This window comes from Mesocricetus auratus, unplaced genomic scaffold (assembly GCF_017639785.1).
Source record: "Mesocricetus auratus isolate SY011 unplaced genomic scaffold, BCM_Maur_2.0 Super-Scaffold_100015, whole genome shotgun sequence".
Classification (NCBI taxonomy): domain Eukaryota; kingdom Metazoa; phylum Chordata; class Mammalia; order Rodentia; family Cricetidae; genus Mesocricetus; species Mesocricetus auratus.
The window spans coordinates 52945883-52961452 of record NW_024429198.1 but is presented as its reverse complement, the minus strand read 5'-3'; the positions used below and the strand labels follow the sequence as shown (position 1 = coordinate 52961452).

Below are 15570 nucleotides of genomic sequence, written 5' to 3'. Positions count from 1 at the left end.
TGTATATATACATTTTCCTTATCCATTAACCTGTTACTAGTATGTACTTTTATTTCTTCAGATATATACCCAGCAGTGGTGGTAGCAAGATCATACAGTAATTCTAGTTCAGTTCACTGATGGATTTTCATGCTGGTAGCGTTGGTGGCATTAATAGCTGCATAGTGTAGACCAGGTATGTAGACAAACTCACTGTGACCTTCATCATTTTTTAATATAATTTTTAATTTGAATTAGAAACAAGCTTGTTTCACATGTCATTCCCAGATCCCTCTCCCTCCCCTCATCCCTTGCCCCTCCACTAGTCCTCCTAGCCCGCCACCCAATCCCTACACCATTTCATAGGGAGGGTGAGGCATTCAGTGGGGGATATCCAGAGTCTATCATTTCATCCAGTGCAGGGCCTAGGCCCTCCCCCATGTGTCCATGCTGAGAGAGCATCCCTCTGTGAAGAATGGGCTTCCAAAGTTCGTTCGTACACCATGGTAAATACTGATCTACTATCCAAGGCCCCAGAGATTGCCTAGGCCTCCTCACTGTCACTACCTTCAGGGGGTCTGGATCAGTCCCTTGCAGGACTCTCAGCCATCAGTCTGGGGTCCAAGTTCCCCCCTTGTCAGGTCAGGTGTCTCTGTGGGTTTCATGAGCATGGCCTTGACCCCTTTGCTCATCATTCCTCCCTCTCTGTCACTGGGTTTCAGGAGTTAACTTCACTGTTCAGCTGTGGGTATCTGCCTCTGTTTCCATCAGCCACTGGATGAAGGTTCTAGGATGCATATAAGGTAGTCCTCAAACTCATCATCATGGAGGGGCATTTAAGGTAGTGTTTTCCCTATTGCTTACTTTGCCAGTTGATGTCATCCTTGTAGATCTCTGGAAATCCCACTAGTGTCAGTCTCTCCTCAAACCTATAATGACTCCCTCTATTATGGTATCTCTCATTCTGCTTTCCTCAACTCAACTTTCCTGCTCCCTCATGTCCTCCTCTACCCCCTCTTCTCCCCATCTGTTTTTCCCAGATCCTTCTAACACCCCATGCTCCCAATCCACTCAGGAGGTCTTGCCTCATTCCCCTTCTCTGGGGTACCATGCATATCTCTCTTGAGGTCCTCCCTGATTCCCAGACTTACTGGCAGTATGATTGTAGGCTGGCCCTCCCATGATCCACGTCTAAAATTTATATATGAGGGAGTATACACCATGTTTGTCCTTTTGTTACTGAGTCACCTCACTCAGGATGGTTTCTTCTAGTGCCATTCATTTATCTGCAATTTCAAGATTCCATTGTTTTCTTTTCCACTGAATAGTACTCCATTGTGTAAATGTACCACATTTTCTCTATCCCCTCTTCAGTTGAGGGGCATCTAGGTAGATTCCAGGATCTGGCTATTGCAAATAATGCTGTTATGAACATAGTGGAACAGATATCCTTATTGTATGAATGGGCATCTTTTGGGTATATGCCTAAGAGTGGAATTGCTGTGTCTTGTGGTAGACTGAGTCTCTTTTTCCTGAGGAATTTCCATACTGATTTCCAAAGTGACTGTACGAGTTTGCACTCCCACCAGCAGTGGAGGAGTGTACCCCTTTCTCCACATTCTCTCCAGCATACACTGTCATTAGTGTTCTTGATTTTAGCCATTCTGACAGGAGTAAGATGTTATCTCAGAGTTGTTTTGATTTGCATTTCCCAAATGGCTAAGGATGTTGAGCACTTTCTTAAGTGTCTCTCAGCCATTTTAGACTCCTCTATTGGGAATTCTCTATTTAGTTCTGCAGCCCACTTTTTAATTGGATCCTTTGGTGTTTTGGAGACTTGTTTCTTGAGTTCTTTGTAAATTTTGGAAATCAGCCTTCTGTCAGATGTGGGGTTAGTGAATATCTTTTCCCATTCTGTGGGCTGCCTTTTTGTCTTGCTGACTGTGTCCTTTGTCTTACAGAATCTTCTCAGTTTCAGGAAGTCCCATTTTTTCAAGATTGCCATTTTTATGACATTGATCCTACCTGTCCAATAGCATGGGAGATCTTTGCAGATGATATGATAGTTTATATAAGCGACCCAAAAAACTCTACCAGAGAACTCATACAGCTGATAAATACCTTCAGCAAAGTGGCAGGATACAAAATCAACTCAAAAAATTCAGTAGCCCTATTGTATACAGATGATAAAAGGTCTGAGAAAGAAATCAGAGAAACACCCCACTTTACAATCATCACAAGCAATATAAAATGCCTTGGGGTAACTGCTACCCAAACAAGTAAAAGACCTGTATTGCAAGAACTTTGAGTCTTTAAAGAAAGAAATTAAAGAAGACCTTCATCTTAACAGCATTTGCTGTAATGTTATCCATCCCTTTTCTGTCCCTCCCTTCCTCTCCCTTTCCTTCCCTTCCTCCCTCCTTCCCCTCCTCCCTCCTTCCCTTCCTTCTTACCTTTTTTCCTTTCTGTTATAAGATGAAATTTCACCATATAACAAGGGTTGCTTGGAATTCACCATCTTTTCCATGCTGCCTTCACAGAAATGACTCAGTGTCCTGAGTTCAGGGGTTATTGGCATGGGCCTCCTTCTTGAATGGTAGCCATCCAGACTGCAATGAAATTGTATTCTGATGTAGTTTTATTGTGTCTGTCCTTAATTAAATAAACCAGGTTGAAAAAAGAAATGCAAATGGCAAATGCATAAATGAAATTTTGTTCCTTCAGAGAAGAAAATGACTTCTTTCCTCTAACTCATTACATTGATATCAGAAGTCCAGTGCCTTCAGTTCCTCATGGTTAGAATATTATGACATTGCTGATGAGTCAGTTCTTCTGGCATGTGATAAACTGTCAGTTACCTTCTTGCAACCAGAATTCTGCATTGTTACTGTGTATTCGGATATGTTTCTCATGTGTAAACTGAGACCTGGGTAGAGTTGTTGTTATCCCCTCCTCTTTAGAATACTGAATCCAAACGGGTTAGAGTGTTTTAATGTGTATAGGACCTCATGCCAGTGGACATTGTAAGCATATTAGAATACTTACCCTGTTCTGTAAGGTTACGGCTCTGACACTGTGTGTTCTGCATCATTTTACATGACAGTAACCCAAGGTGCTTCTAATTGAGAGAGACCCAAGAGACCCACCCGAAACCACATTGTGAGATCTTGCCCTGCACTTGATAGCAAGACACACTTCCCTCTCAAACACAGATTCCAGATTCCTCATTTTATCAGAAGAATCATCGTTGGGGAATAGAGAACTGTTCATACGGTTAAATGGGAGACTGAGCTACATGTCGAAAGCCTAGTAAGAATTTCCTCTGTAACACTTCTGAACCCGGTCATGGATTCGTATAATCTGTGTATTTTAATCATGAGAGTGGTTAATACTTTACCATTCGAGGACCTGAGAACTGTGTGCTGATGTACAACACAAATAGTTTCCTGCTGAAAGGAAACATGTAATTCATTTGCCATTAGAGAAAGATGATTGGTATTGGAATTACTAATGAAAGGTTCCACCCCCATTAGCCTGGTCCTAAGACTGCTTCTGGCCCAAATAAACACACAAGGTTTATATTAATTAAAAAAATCTTTGCCATTAACTAGGGCTTCTTATTGGCTAGCTCTGTCTTAATTATTAACCCATTACTATTACTCTGTGTATTTCCACGTGGTTTTGGCTTACTGGAGACACTTCCTCTCCTCCCACACTCACAACATGATTCCTGTCTGCCTACACTTCCCAGAATTCTCTTCCTCTGGTTGCCCTGCCTATCCTTCTTGCCTGGCCACTAACCACACCGTGTTTTATTCATCAACCAATGAGAGAAAAGTGCACAAGAAGACAACCCCATCAGAGAATGAAATCATGGGACAAACAATTTCATTTCAAACTCCCTGGTATAAGTTTTCTTTCAGTTTTCAGTACTTTATGTCCTGAGTTAATGAAATAAATATGGATTATAGAACCATGAGACACAAAGTCAGAAAAATTCAGCGAGACAACTACTTGTTATTAAATGATTCCAATAACAGTTTAACCTTTTCATTTACATACTCAGATCTGGGTTCAAATAACAATTTATTATTTAAATACAAAATCCTCATATTTGAAAAAATATGAGTAACAGGCAAGTCTCAGTAGGTAAACTGATTGTCCATAAGCAGGAAGATCTGAGTCTTGGTCCTAGAACCCGTGTCAAAGGCTGCATTTGGGGATGCTTTGAACCATCACTGGAATGTGGGAGTCAGTGGGAGCCTTGATACTTTCTGGGACATCAAATGGATAAGCTAAAGGTTCAGTTACAGAGCTATCTCAAAAAATAAGCTGGACTCCTAATGTGGACCTCTGACTTCTTTACAAGCAATTACATTAACATAGTTTCGTGTAAAAAGTTTTGGTACTGTTTGCTGCTGAGTTTACAGGATGAGTTCTGCAAGTTGGTTCACTTATAGGTGACTTCTTAATTTCAATTCTTTTTGGTAGCTGACTTTCTTCTGCCTGCATGTTACCTGGTCGGACAGGAGATCAGTAGCATTTGGAATCTACCAGCGAGACTTATGATTTTTAAATACTGGTTCTTTACCCAGTTATAGGTCATTGATTGGCAAGACGGGGTGCCCTTTTTCTTTCAGTTATAATACTTGTCAGTGGACTTCTCAAAAATACATTCATAATTGTTAGGGTTTGTTTTGTTTTGTTTGATTTTATAAACATCCAGAGGAAGAAGCAAAAGTGACCCTTCTACAGTTTGATCTTGCAGGTGGGTCAGTTTGTCATTATTTTTCCAGAGTATTTCCATGGATTCAACTTGAGACAGTTATAACTACCTTGAGTCACACCTGCTGTGAATGTCACCGAGAAGTCCTGGTAAAATTCCCTTTCACAGTTTTCCACATTACCAAACATAGCCAATGTGTTTGAATGGAGCTTCACTAGACTCCAGTGCTATAAATGGACCTGACTGTGTTCTGTTATCTTCAGATAAACCAAAGGTATATGCTGCCTTAGTAAAGTCACTTGTCTTGATGAGCACATTCAGTTTTATATTCTACTCAAATTGTGGGGAATTCATTAACATTGCCACTCAGGAACCGTACTTTTGACACGAATCTGGCTGCCTCTTTCTTTGGTCTCACAGAATCTTGGAAGCCAGTCCTATGTGCTTTTTATATTTTTGTTCTTCAGTTCATAAAAAAATGCTGTCCAATTTTGGGGCTGGAGAGATAGCTCAGCAGTGAAGAGCATGTTTTGCAGACTTAGGAGCAATGGAGAGCTGATCTAAACACCCACTTGAAAAGCTGTGTGTCCCACACATGCTGGTAAACCTAACTCTAAGGGTCACAAGGCAGGAGGAGAGTTTGGGTGAACTGATTATCTTCCAGTCAAGCCTATGATGCATAAGCCCTGGCTTTAGGGAATGACTTTGCATCAAAGTAATAGGAGGACACTGATAGAGACAACATCTGGTGCCTTCACCAGAAACACAGATGCGGTCATTTTAGAGAAAGAAATCAAACAAATTGACATTTATGAATGTAACATGTGATAGTGCATTAATATTATAATATTTGAAGTATATATTTGTGTGATTAATTATAGTATTAATAGAACATTAGGGCTAATACCTAAGTAAATATATGTTTTCAATTTTAGTTTTCTTTGTAGGTTTATTTTTTTCCAGTGATATGGATGGATCCCAGGACCTCTTATTTGTGACACAATTGTGTTACTATCAAGATGGACTCCCAGGCTCTAATATTTTGGTTTTGTTTTGTATATATAGGTTTTTCATGTTTAAAGTTACATGCATGTGTGTGTGTATGTGTGTGTGTGTGTGCATGCGTGTATGGGAATGTATATGTTTCATATGTGTGTGTGCAGGTGCATGTCTACCTGTATGTAGGGGCCATATAGAGACTCTTACTTTTTGAGACATGGTTTCTTACTGAACCACCAGCTCACACATTCTTCCAGGCTGGATACGCAGCCAACTCCAGAGTTCTTTCTGCCTACACCTTCCCAGTGGTGGAAATATAAGTACACACTGGCACCCAGAATTCTACAGGAATACTGGGGATTTGAGCCCAGTTTCTCATGCTTGCCTGGCAAGAATTGACTGAGTCATTTCACCAACATAGATATAGATTTCAATTAGAACTGTTGTTATTTATCACATGAAGGGTGTTGGAGCTTTATTGAACTGTCAGACTTGAAGAATATACTTCATGCCAAGAACTCATCTCTGAAATGCAATACTGTTTATGAACACTCATTTAACACTGGCTTAGGGTTTCAGAAATTCCCTGTCTGTCGATGTAAATAGTGCTTTCATTGACATGGCCACAGGTGTCCTTACCATATGCCCCATATTCACAGGGGGCATTTTCACAATCTTTCAATGTTATTGTACATTACACTGAAGAATGATATCTACAGGATCAAATGAGAGTATTTTGTCTCTGGACTCTGCTCAGTTTAATTTTTCAAATATAGGTAATTTAAGAGCTTTAAAACTTTATAAAGATATGTTTTGTGAACCTAAGTTATGAATGTTTTCAAAGAGTTTGTAAGTTTTGTTTGTTTTTCCTTAATGTACAAGGTTATAGGTTTCATTTGATGTTTTCATTCATACTTTGTCTTGGTTGATCCTCCCCATTAACAGTCCCCTCTTTCATCTATTTCCCTTCTCCTAAACTTTTCCAATCTGTGTAGTCTCCTTTGTACTTCCTGGTTATAAGTATCGTATTACTTCTTCCCTGTTTCCTCAAAACCTGTCATGATACTCTTTCTAGTTTCTTGGTTTATACCAATGCATCCTATTCTATAATGTGTGTGATGACCAAATAGAGGATTTGAAAAATCTATATGCAATATTCATCTTTATTTTTGGTATCTCACTCAATATAGTAATTTCCAGATGTGTCCATTTTATGAAAATTTCATATCTTAATTTTTCTTTATGAATGAATAAAAATCCATCATATGTATGTTTCAGAGTCTTAGTGTGCATCTATCTGTTGATGGGTGTCTATTACGACTCCATTTCACTGTTACTGGGAATAGTGTAGATGGATATTCAATGGTGAACATGGATATTCAAGTATCTCACTGTACATACCCAAGAGTGGTACAGTTGAGTCATGTCTTAATTCTTCCTTTTGTTTTTTGAAGACCTCCACACTGATGTCCAGAGATAGGTCCTGCTCTTTCCACATCATCTCAAAATAACTAGTAGTTATTTTCTTGACAATAGTCATCGTGACTAGAGTCAGTTTTAACTTGCATTTTCCCAGTTAAGGGCACAAAACACTTTTAACAATATGTATTAATCATTTATGTTTATTCTTTAGAGAGCTGTATGTTTAATCCATTAACTCACTAGTTGCTGGGAAGTTGTAGACTTTTATGTTTAAGTCTTATGTGTATTTGCTCATTTCAGATCTTAACACTCTATCTGAAGTGTATTTGGAAAAATATTTTTCATTTTGTAGATTGTCTGTGTGTTTGTTTTATTGATTTTTTTGCTCTGAACCTTTGGCATTTAATGTATTCCTATGGGTAACTTCCTGACATGATTTCCTCTGCTATTCAAGTATCAGAGTGTCATTAAATAAGCCTGTATCATGAATTTTTTCCTATGGTGGTTTCAGCATTTCACATTTTAAATTAAGGTATCAAAATTGATACATTTTGAATTGATTATTATTCAAAGTGAGAGATGTGGATATATTTCCATACTTCTGCAGGCAGATATTTGGGTTTGTCAATACTTCTTTCACAGTCTTTTTAACTTTTCTTCAGTGTATGTTCTTGAAATTTTTGTCTAAATACTGATTTGTAGGTTTGACTGTGGGTTTTATATTAGGTTCCATTGTACTACATGTCTAAGATGTCTATGCTACTATGGCTTGTAGTGTAGTTTGAGATTATCTGTTTAATACTTTCTGATTTTTTGGTAATGATTATTTTCCCTATCTATGATCTTTTGTGTTACCATTTGAAATGAAATTTTTTTTCCTAACTCAGTGAAGATTGTCATTGGAATTTAACAAGAATGTCATTCAACTTATAAACTACTTTAGTGAAATTTTTTTTTCATACTATTGATTCTTCCAGTCCAGGATGTAAGGTCTTTCCAACATTTTTGTTCAATGCCTTCTTCAAAAATACTAAAACTTGTTGTTTTTCAGATTTATTGATGTATAAATAAATGACAAGTTATTATAAATGTTTAGAGTCAGTAACACGGTATCTTTGGTTACTAATACCTTGTGAGATGATTGCTATAATTGCAAAGGAGAAAGGCAGCCTCCCTCAAGTATCTTTGATGAGAACAGTAGTGATCTCATGAAGACTCCATATGTGATCTCTTCATCTCCCAACACTGCAGCACTAAGGACTAAAGCATGTCAACTTGGACATAATGCAATATTCGGGATACAAAAAGCATTTTTAAAGGCTTTTTGTTATTTGTTATTTGAGTTCTTCATATATTTTCAATATTAACACTTGTATAGCTACATTGTTGGCAAGCTTTTCTCTCATCTTATAGGCTAATTCCATCTTATTTCATGGTTTCCTTTTCTTTGAAAATAATATCAATTGCAATTTCATTTTTTGTTTTGATTTTGTTTTTGTTTTTTTTAGCTCATATCTAGATAGCCATCACTCATTGTTAAGATTTGTACGTATATTTCCTTTCAGTATTTCAAACTGTTCAGGTCATTTAAACCTTTCATTCATGTTGAGATGATGTTTTAACATAGGCGTGACCTACCTTTTTTGTATTTGTGTGTCTGATTTTTCTATTTGCCATTCATTAAAAATGATTATCCTTACATATATTCTTTGCACATTTGTTGAAGACAAACTCATCATAATACATGGATTTATGTTCAGGATGTCTTGTTGCATTGATCTATCTGTATATTTGTGTCACTGTCAGACTGTTTTGACTGTTGTAGCCTTTGATGATTGTTTAAAATCAAGTAATTTATGCCTTGATATTTACTTCTTGCTCAATTACATTGACATATCCACAGTCTCTTGTGGTTCCATATAAATTTAAGATTTTTATGATCATATGAATATCATTGGGATTTTATAGGAATTATATTAAAACTGTAGCTCATTTTGAGTGGTAAGCACATAAATTCTTTCAGTCACGACATAGGGTATTTTCCCATTTACTGATAACTTTAGTTTTCTTCATCTATTGTTATTTAAGCTGTGTGAAGTATCTGATGCCTGTATTCTAAGCATTTGGGATGATGAGTTTGGTGAAAATCTAGGCTAAATTGTGATTTCCAGTCAAACTTGAGCTGCAGAGTAGGACACTGCTTCATAAATAAAAATATTTTGTAGTTTGTGAGGTTGAGCGCGATAACCAGTGCACTACGGAAACACTTGTTACATTTTGTAGTTTGTAATTCATGGAATTTTAAAACCCTCTATTGAACATATCTACTTTCTTTGTGACACTATTTAAATGGTATTTATAAATTGGAGGATATTTTATTATTTGGAGAAATGCAACTTGTTTTTGGATGTTGTCTTTTGTCTTGTAACTTTCCTGAATTAATTTATTAACAGCCCTTGATGGTGTCTACAGTTTTCTGTGAACATAAACACCAGGATACCTATAAACAGAGATAATTTTGTTTTTTTTTTCTTGTCATCTTTTCTGTGGCCTTTTGGTTGTGATCACTTTTCTCTTCAATCTCAATGTTAGCTTTTAGCATTCTCTTAAGGGTGGTTTGTTGAACATGAATTCATATGGTCTCTTTATATTATAGAAACTTCTTTCTTCTCTGAACCATAGTTGAAAGCTTTGCACTGGATTTGTTTTGCTTTCTCTTTTTTCCTGTATCATTCAGCTGTTCATTTGAGGACTTTCCTTTTTGATCATAATGTAGGTGTTTGCCATTAGTACTTTTTTCTTAGATCCCGTTGTCTCCCACACCAACAGCTTGATGCTTTGCTCTTACTCTTCAATTGTCTCAAGGCATCTTCCCTTTTAAATTTATTTACTCATTTATTGCTTAGAAATGGGTTAACTAATTTCCATGCATTTATACATTTGCTCCAATTGGTACTTTCTTTTTGTTTTTAAAAGAGATTTTGTTTCATTTGTATTTGTTTATTTGTGTATATGTTTTGTGCATACAAGTATTTTTGGAGGCCAGAAGAAGGCATGGGTTCCCCCACAGGCTGTAGTTAGCTATCTTGTGTATGTGCTGGAACACAGACTCCAGTTCTCTGAAAGTGCAGCAAGCATGTTTAACCACTGAGCTATCTCTTCAGCCCTCCTGATGATAACATTTTCACATAAGCACTCAGATAAACATAAGTTTTGTGGGGTCTGAGTCTTGTTTTGTGGCCACACACATGCTTCCTCCTAGAAACTGTTTATGCGCTTCAGAAGGATGTACATTCTGTTGCCATGGTGGTTCAATGGCCTACTTATATCCATTCTCTGACTTAAAAGTGTCACTCAAATCTGCTGTTTTTTTGCTTTGTTCATGTTTGAAAGGAAGGTACTGAATTCCTCCATTGTTATTTCATAGTGAGCCTTCCACTTATGCAAGGCTTACATTCACAGACTGAACAACAATAGATGTAAAACATTTTTTAAAAACTTGTGTTTGAACCAAAAACATGGAGACATCTTTCTTGTCATTTTTCCTCAGTATGACAATGCTTTGGGAAGCATTAGCTTTTGTATTTTTTGTTGTTGCTTTACATCCCAGCCACAGTTTCACCTTCCTTCTGCCTCTTCTCTATCCTCACACCCATATCTTCCTTCTCCATTACTTTTCAGAAAAGGGTGTGGTATGTTCTGAGACAGAGTCTTACTATTTAGCGTTGGCTGGTGTGAAACTCACTATGTAGACCAGACTGGCCAAGATCTCATAGAGATATGGCTATATCTTCTTGCATCCACTCTGATTTGCCTAAAATTAAACTGTAGAAAGCAGTGTAAGTGGTTTATAGATTATTTAAAGCATTTGGGAAGATATGTGTGCATAATGGCAAATGCCATGCCATTTCACATGGGTGACCTGAGTTGCTAAAGATTCAGTACCCATGAAGGTCCTAGACCCAAGCATCCATGAAATGAATGATTCTATTGCTGTCTTTCATGCTCCTTAGTTATATTAGTGCTTGCTTAATATGTTTAGGTACTATGTTGAGTACGCATATACTTAAAATAATTTTTGGTAATCATTACACTCAAGATGTTATATTGATTTTTGTTTTTTGTAGAAATTCCATTGTGTCTGATAAAGATATATCCACTTATCTCTTTTTCATCAAATATATATTTTTAGACATATTCGTTTTCATCCTACAAATGTTTCATACTTAACAGAAACAGATAACTTATATATGGATTTTATCTTGCTTTTTAACATTCAACTTTCTGTGGTTTTTGATTGGAGATTTTAAGCCATTTGAATTTAGAATAACTCTTTATGAGTAAGGATTTACTGTGGATTTGTTCATTTCTTTCCAACTGTTACACAGTACAAAGTACTTTCCTCACAAGCTGTCTTCATTTATGACATGATAACTTTAGAAGTCATATCATAAATTTTACCAGCTGTTTGCTGTGGGCTTTTTTTCTGTTACTGTGCAGCTTACATGGGACATCTCATAGTTATAGTATTTTAAGCTAATTGTAGCTCAATATTGGTCCCATTTAAAAAAATATGCCAGAGTATGAGGGCAGGATGGCTGTTGGGGTCCAATTATAAACTGAGGTCAAATGATCACTTCTCTTTCCTTCAGCCATGCATAGAACCTCCTTTGCTAAACTTTATGGCAGGGATTTAAGGTATTGTTGTAGCATGTAACATGGTAATGTGAAATTGCGGTTCCAACCTTCCTCACTGAGTTTTCTTCCTAACTCTGTGCCCCTCCATATGATACCTTCTCACACTGATATGGCAGCTTTGAATGGCAGCATGTTCTTTAAACTAGTATAGTTTTCCCTGATGAGATGGTCCTGGGCACTCTTCCTTCTCTTCCTCAGTGATATCACTGTTGACAATCTGGAAGTCTTAGTTTGGAAGAGATCAGGAAGGAGTAGAGATTATGGGTTTTAAACATAAGGAATAGATGTGAAAACCTTTGAGGGGTCTTCACTCCTATGCCTGAACAGCTGCTGTGACCTTGTGTGTCCTAGTAAGATGAGAGCCAGTGGAGTGTCCTGTTCAAGTCCTGCTTCTTCACGACCTTGCAGTTCACTCCAGTACTTCTAATAGGTTAACCCCAATAAGCCAAAATTCCCAAGAATCAGATTCAGCATGCATTATAGATTATCTTTTTACTGTAGCGTTATTACCAATAGATATTTAGAGAACAAGAACAAAATGATCATTAATCATACAAATTCCTGTATTAGTTTCCTGTGTAAAAATATAAGAAAATAAGAAGCAATGCCTTGTACACGTGTGTGTGTGTGTGTGTGTGTGTGTGTGTGTGTGTGTGAACAGAAAGAAGCAAAGAGGGAAATAGAGTGAAGGCCAGTTTTAGTTTGCTTTACTCTACCAGATTCAGAAAGAAATAGACATAGTTTAGCAAGTATGCTTTCAAACTGTTCTGCTTCTTTGTCTCATAATATCTACATTTTGAAGTAGATATTTTACAATCTATACATCTTGATTTTTAATTACATTTTGCATATCATAGGTTTAGATTCAATCTTACTCAGTGTTGAATTTTACTTATTTAATTCTGGCTTATCCATAACAGTGTTTTAGACATAGGCTTCCTTCTCATCTTTGGGTTCTTCAACATATTCTTTTATTCTTTTTTTTTTCAGTCGTTTGTATATTTTTGAGGTTTTAACTAATTAATTAATTTTTAATTTCATTTTTCATTCCAACAATGTTCTCCCTGCCATCCCTCCTATCACCCTTACTTCACTCCCCCTGTAGCCCACCCCCTATCCACTCCCCTCAACAGGTAAGGACTCCCATGGGGAGTCAACAATGTTTGGCACAATAAGTTGGAGCAGGACCAATCCCATCATCTTCACCCCCTGCTTTAAATCAGAGCATGGCATCAACTCATAGGGAATAGGTTCCAACAAGCTAGCTCACACACCAGGAATAGAGCCAGATCCTATAGCCAGGAGCCCCTCAGATAGCTTCACAATTGTCTTCCACATACAGAGGATCCAGTTGGGTCCTATGGAGTTTCCAATGCTGCCAGTTCAGAGTTCATGAGTTTCCATGAGTTTGGATCACCTGTCTCTGTAGATTTCTCCATCGTGATCATGACATCCCTTCCTCATGTATTCCCTCCTCCCTGTTATCGACTAGGTTATTAGGGCTCTCGGCCTTGTGCTTGATTGTGTATCTCTGCATCTGGTTCCATCAGTTACTGGGGAAAATCTATATGATGATAGCTGGGGTATTCACCAATCTGACTACAGGGGAAGGCCGGTTCAGGCACCCTTTCCACTGCTGCTAGGAGTCTTAGCTGGAGTCATCCTTGAGGATTCTTGGTAATTTCCCTATCACCAAGTTTCTCCCTGATTCTATAGTGGCTCTTTCTATCAAGAATTCTCTTTTCTTGCTCTCCCACTCAATCCTGCCCCTTGACCATCCTGTTCCCTCATGTTCTCATCCCCAGTCCCCTCCCCTTTACTTACCCCCTTTGCCACTAGTTTACCCAGGAAATCTCATCTAATTTCCCTTCCCAAGGAAATCCATGTGTTTCTATAATTTAATTACAACATTTTCTGCTTCCCTTTACTCCCCCCAAATACATCCATATACCCTTCCCCTTTTTCCTTCAAATCACTAATTGTTATTGCATGCATTTATGTATGCATATATTTATATATAACCCTAAATATAACCTGGTGAATTCATATAATGTTGCTAGTATATATGTTTCAGGGCTGACTATTTGGCAAAAATCATTCGGAGTGCTTTTCCCTGGGAGGACTCCCTCTCCTGCCCAAGCTTTCCTCAATTGCCTATAATTATTTGTGTAGGGTTTAGGCCTCCTGGTTGGTTCTCTAACTCATTTGGCATGATCGTTGGTGTCATCCTCATTCAGGTCATGTTTGGGCAGTCATGTTGGTGAGACTAAACGAGTATAGTTTCTGATGTTACTGGGAGACTCAATCTCACAGCAGAGTACCTGAACTTGTGACAGTTACAGCCTTTCCACCTCATCTTTCTCTATATCCTCTTAGGAGTATTTAGGGATTGTGCTCCACAACTCTGCATTTTGATTGGCTGTGGGTTTTCGTAATGGATTCCAAGTGTTGAAAAGAGAAGTTTCCTTGATGAAGAGTGAAGGCTGCATTTATCTGTGGGTATAAGGACAAACGTTTAGACTGTTGTCAGGAATTAGGCTCATATAGTAAATTAGTGGTAATACACTCTCCTCCAATAACTATGACTTCACAGTCACTGAGTAGTTTTAGGTAGATTTCCAGTACCAGGCATAGTCTCCTCCTTATTGACAAGGTCTGAAATCTCGTTAGAGAACAGTTGCATGCTTTTTTCTAAGAGTCAACTGAACCCGAGGAGGCAATAGCAATGTCAAGCTCAGAAAACATGAAGTTTGCAATGTTGGATTTCAGTGCGTGCTGTTTTCTTCCATCCTGTGCTCCTTCTGTGGCATGGGGTAGCAGAAATGACCTCCTCACGAGCAAGAGAATTGGTACACACATTCTCGAAATGATATTTTGGTGACACATTTCTTTTTCCTTTATGCCAACTTGAAACACATCAGTGTTTGTAACAGCCAAGCATACACCTAAGAAGTTATCCCATACTTTTGCATCTAATTTATAATTTGTACCTACTACCAACATCATCATCTGTTTCATGACAATTGTAGAACACTGGGAGAAAACTAATCACCTGCATCAGACTTCTTAGTATCACTGTCTGTGTCAATACTAGTTTTCATAAAGAAATACTTAAAATCTATATTTCAAAATCACAGGAACCTGCTTCAGTGAGAGAAATACTTTTATGAAAAGCTTAATAATATGCAAATCAGCACAACAGGAGCATCAATTGCTGTTTTAAATCAAGATCATAGTTCTGAACATAAAGTTCTGTATGGAGTAGAGGAAATACTCCTCCGAAAGTGTGAGCTATTCTAGTTATAAATTATAAAAGTTGCATAAGTGAGATAGGTGGCCCAAGCTCATTCCCAAGTGTGTCATTTTTTTGTGGAGAGGATAATTGACTGCTGCAGTATATACATACGAATTTAAGTTTTATTTTTAAAACACTAATGGAGAAATGATCACTATGCAGAATCCAAAGTTTATTGCCTTTTATTGAGGCTAAATTTTAAAACATATAGGTGAAATGAGCCAAAATTTGATATTGCTGTGGGTATGTTTAAAGAGCGATATTCAACAATGCTGAAAATCCACAAGAATCTCCATATATTGTGATTATTTTCCTAAAAGAAATGCAGAAGCAAAATGCACATATCTACCCAGATGCAGCCAATGCTTGTCCTTCACCTGGCATTACTGGCTGTTATTAAGAGTCACCTGATCAAGTTGGATAGATATTTCTTGAAATGATGCATGGTTTG

The 15570-nt window shown here is 37.6% G+C and overlaps 1 protein-coding gene across 8 annotated transcripts in view; it reads left to right on the top strand.

The window, feature by feature from the left end:
* Nol4 (nucleolar protein 4) overlaps positions 1–15570 on the top strand; it is a 340254-nt gene that overhangs the window by 95312 nt on the left and 229372 nt on the right. The window lies entirely within an intron of this gene.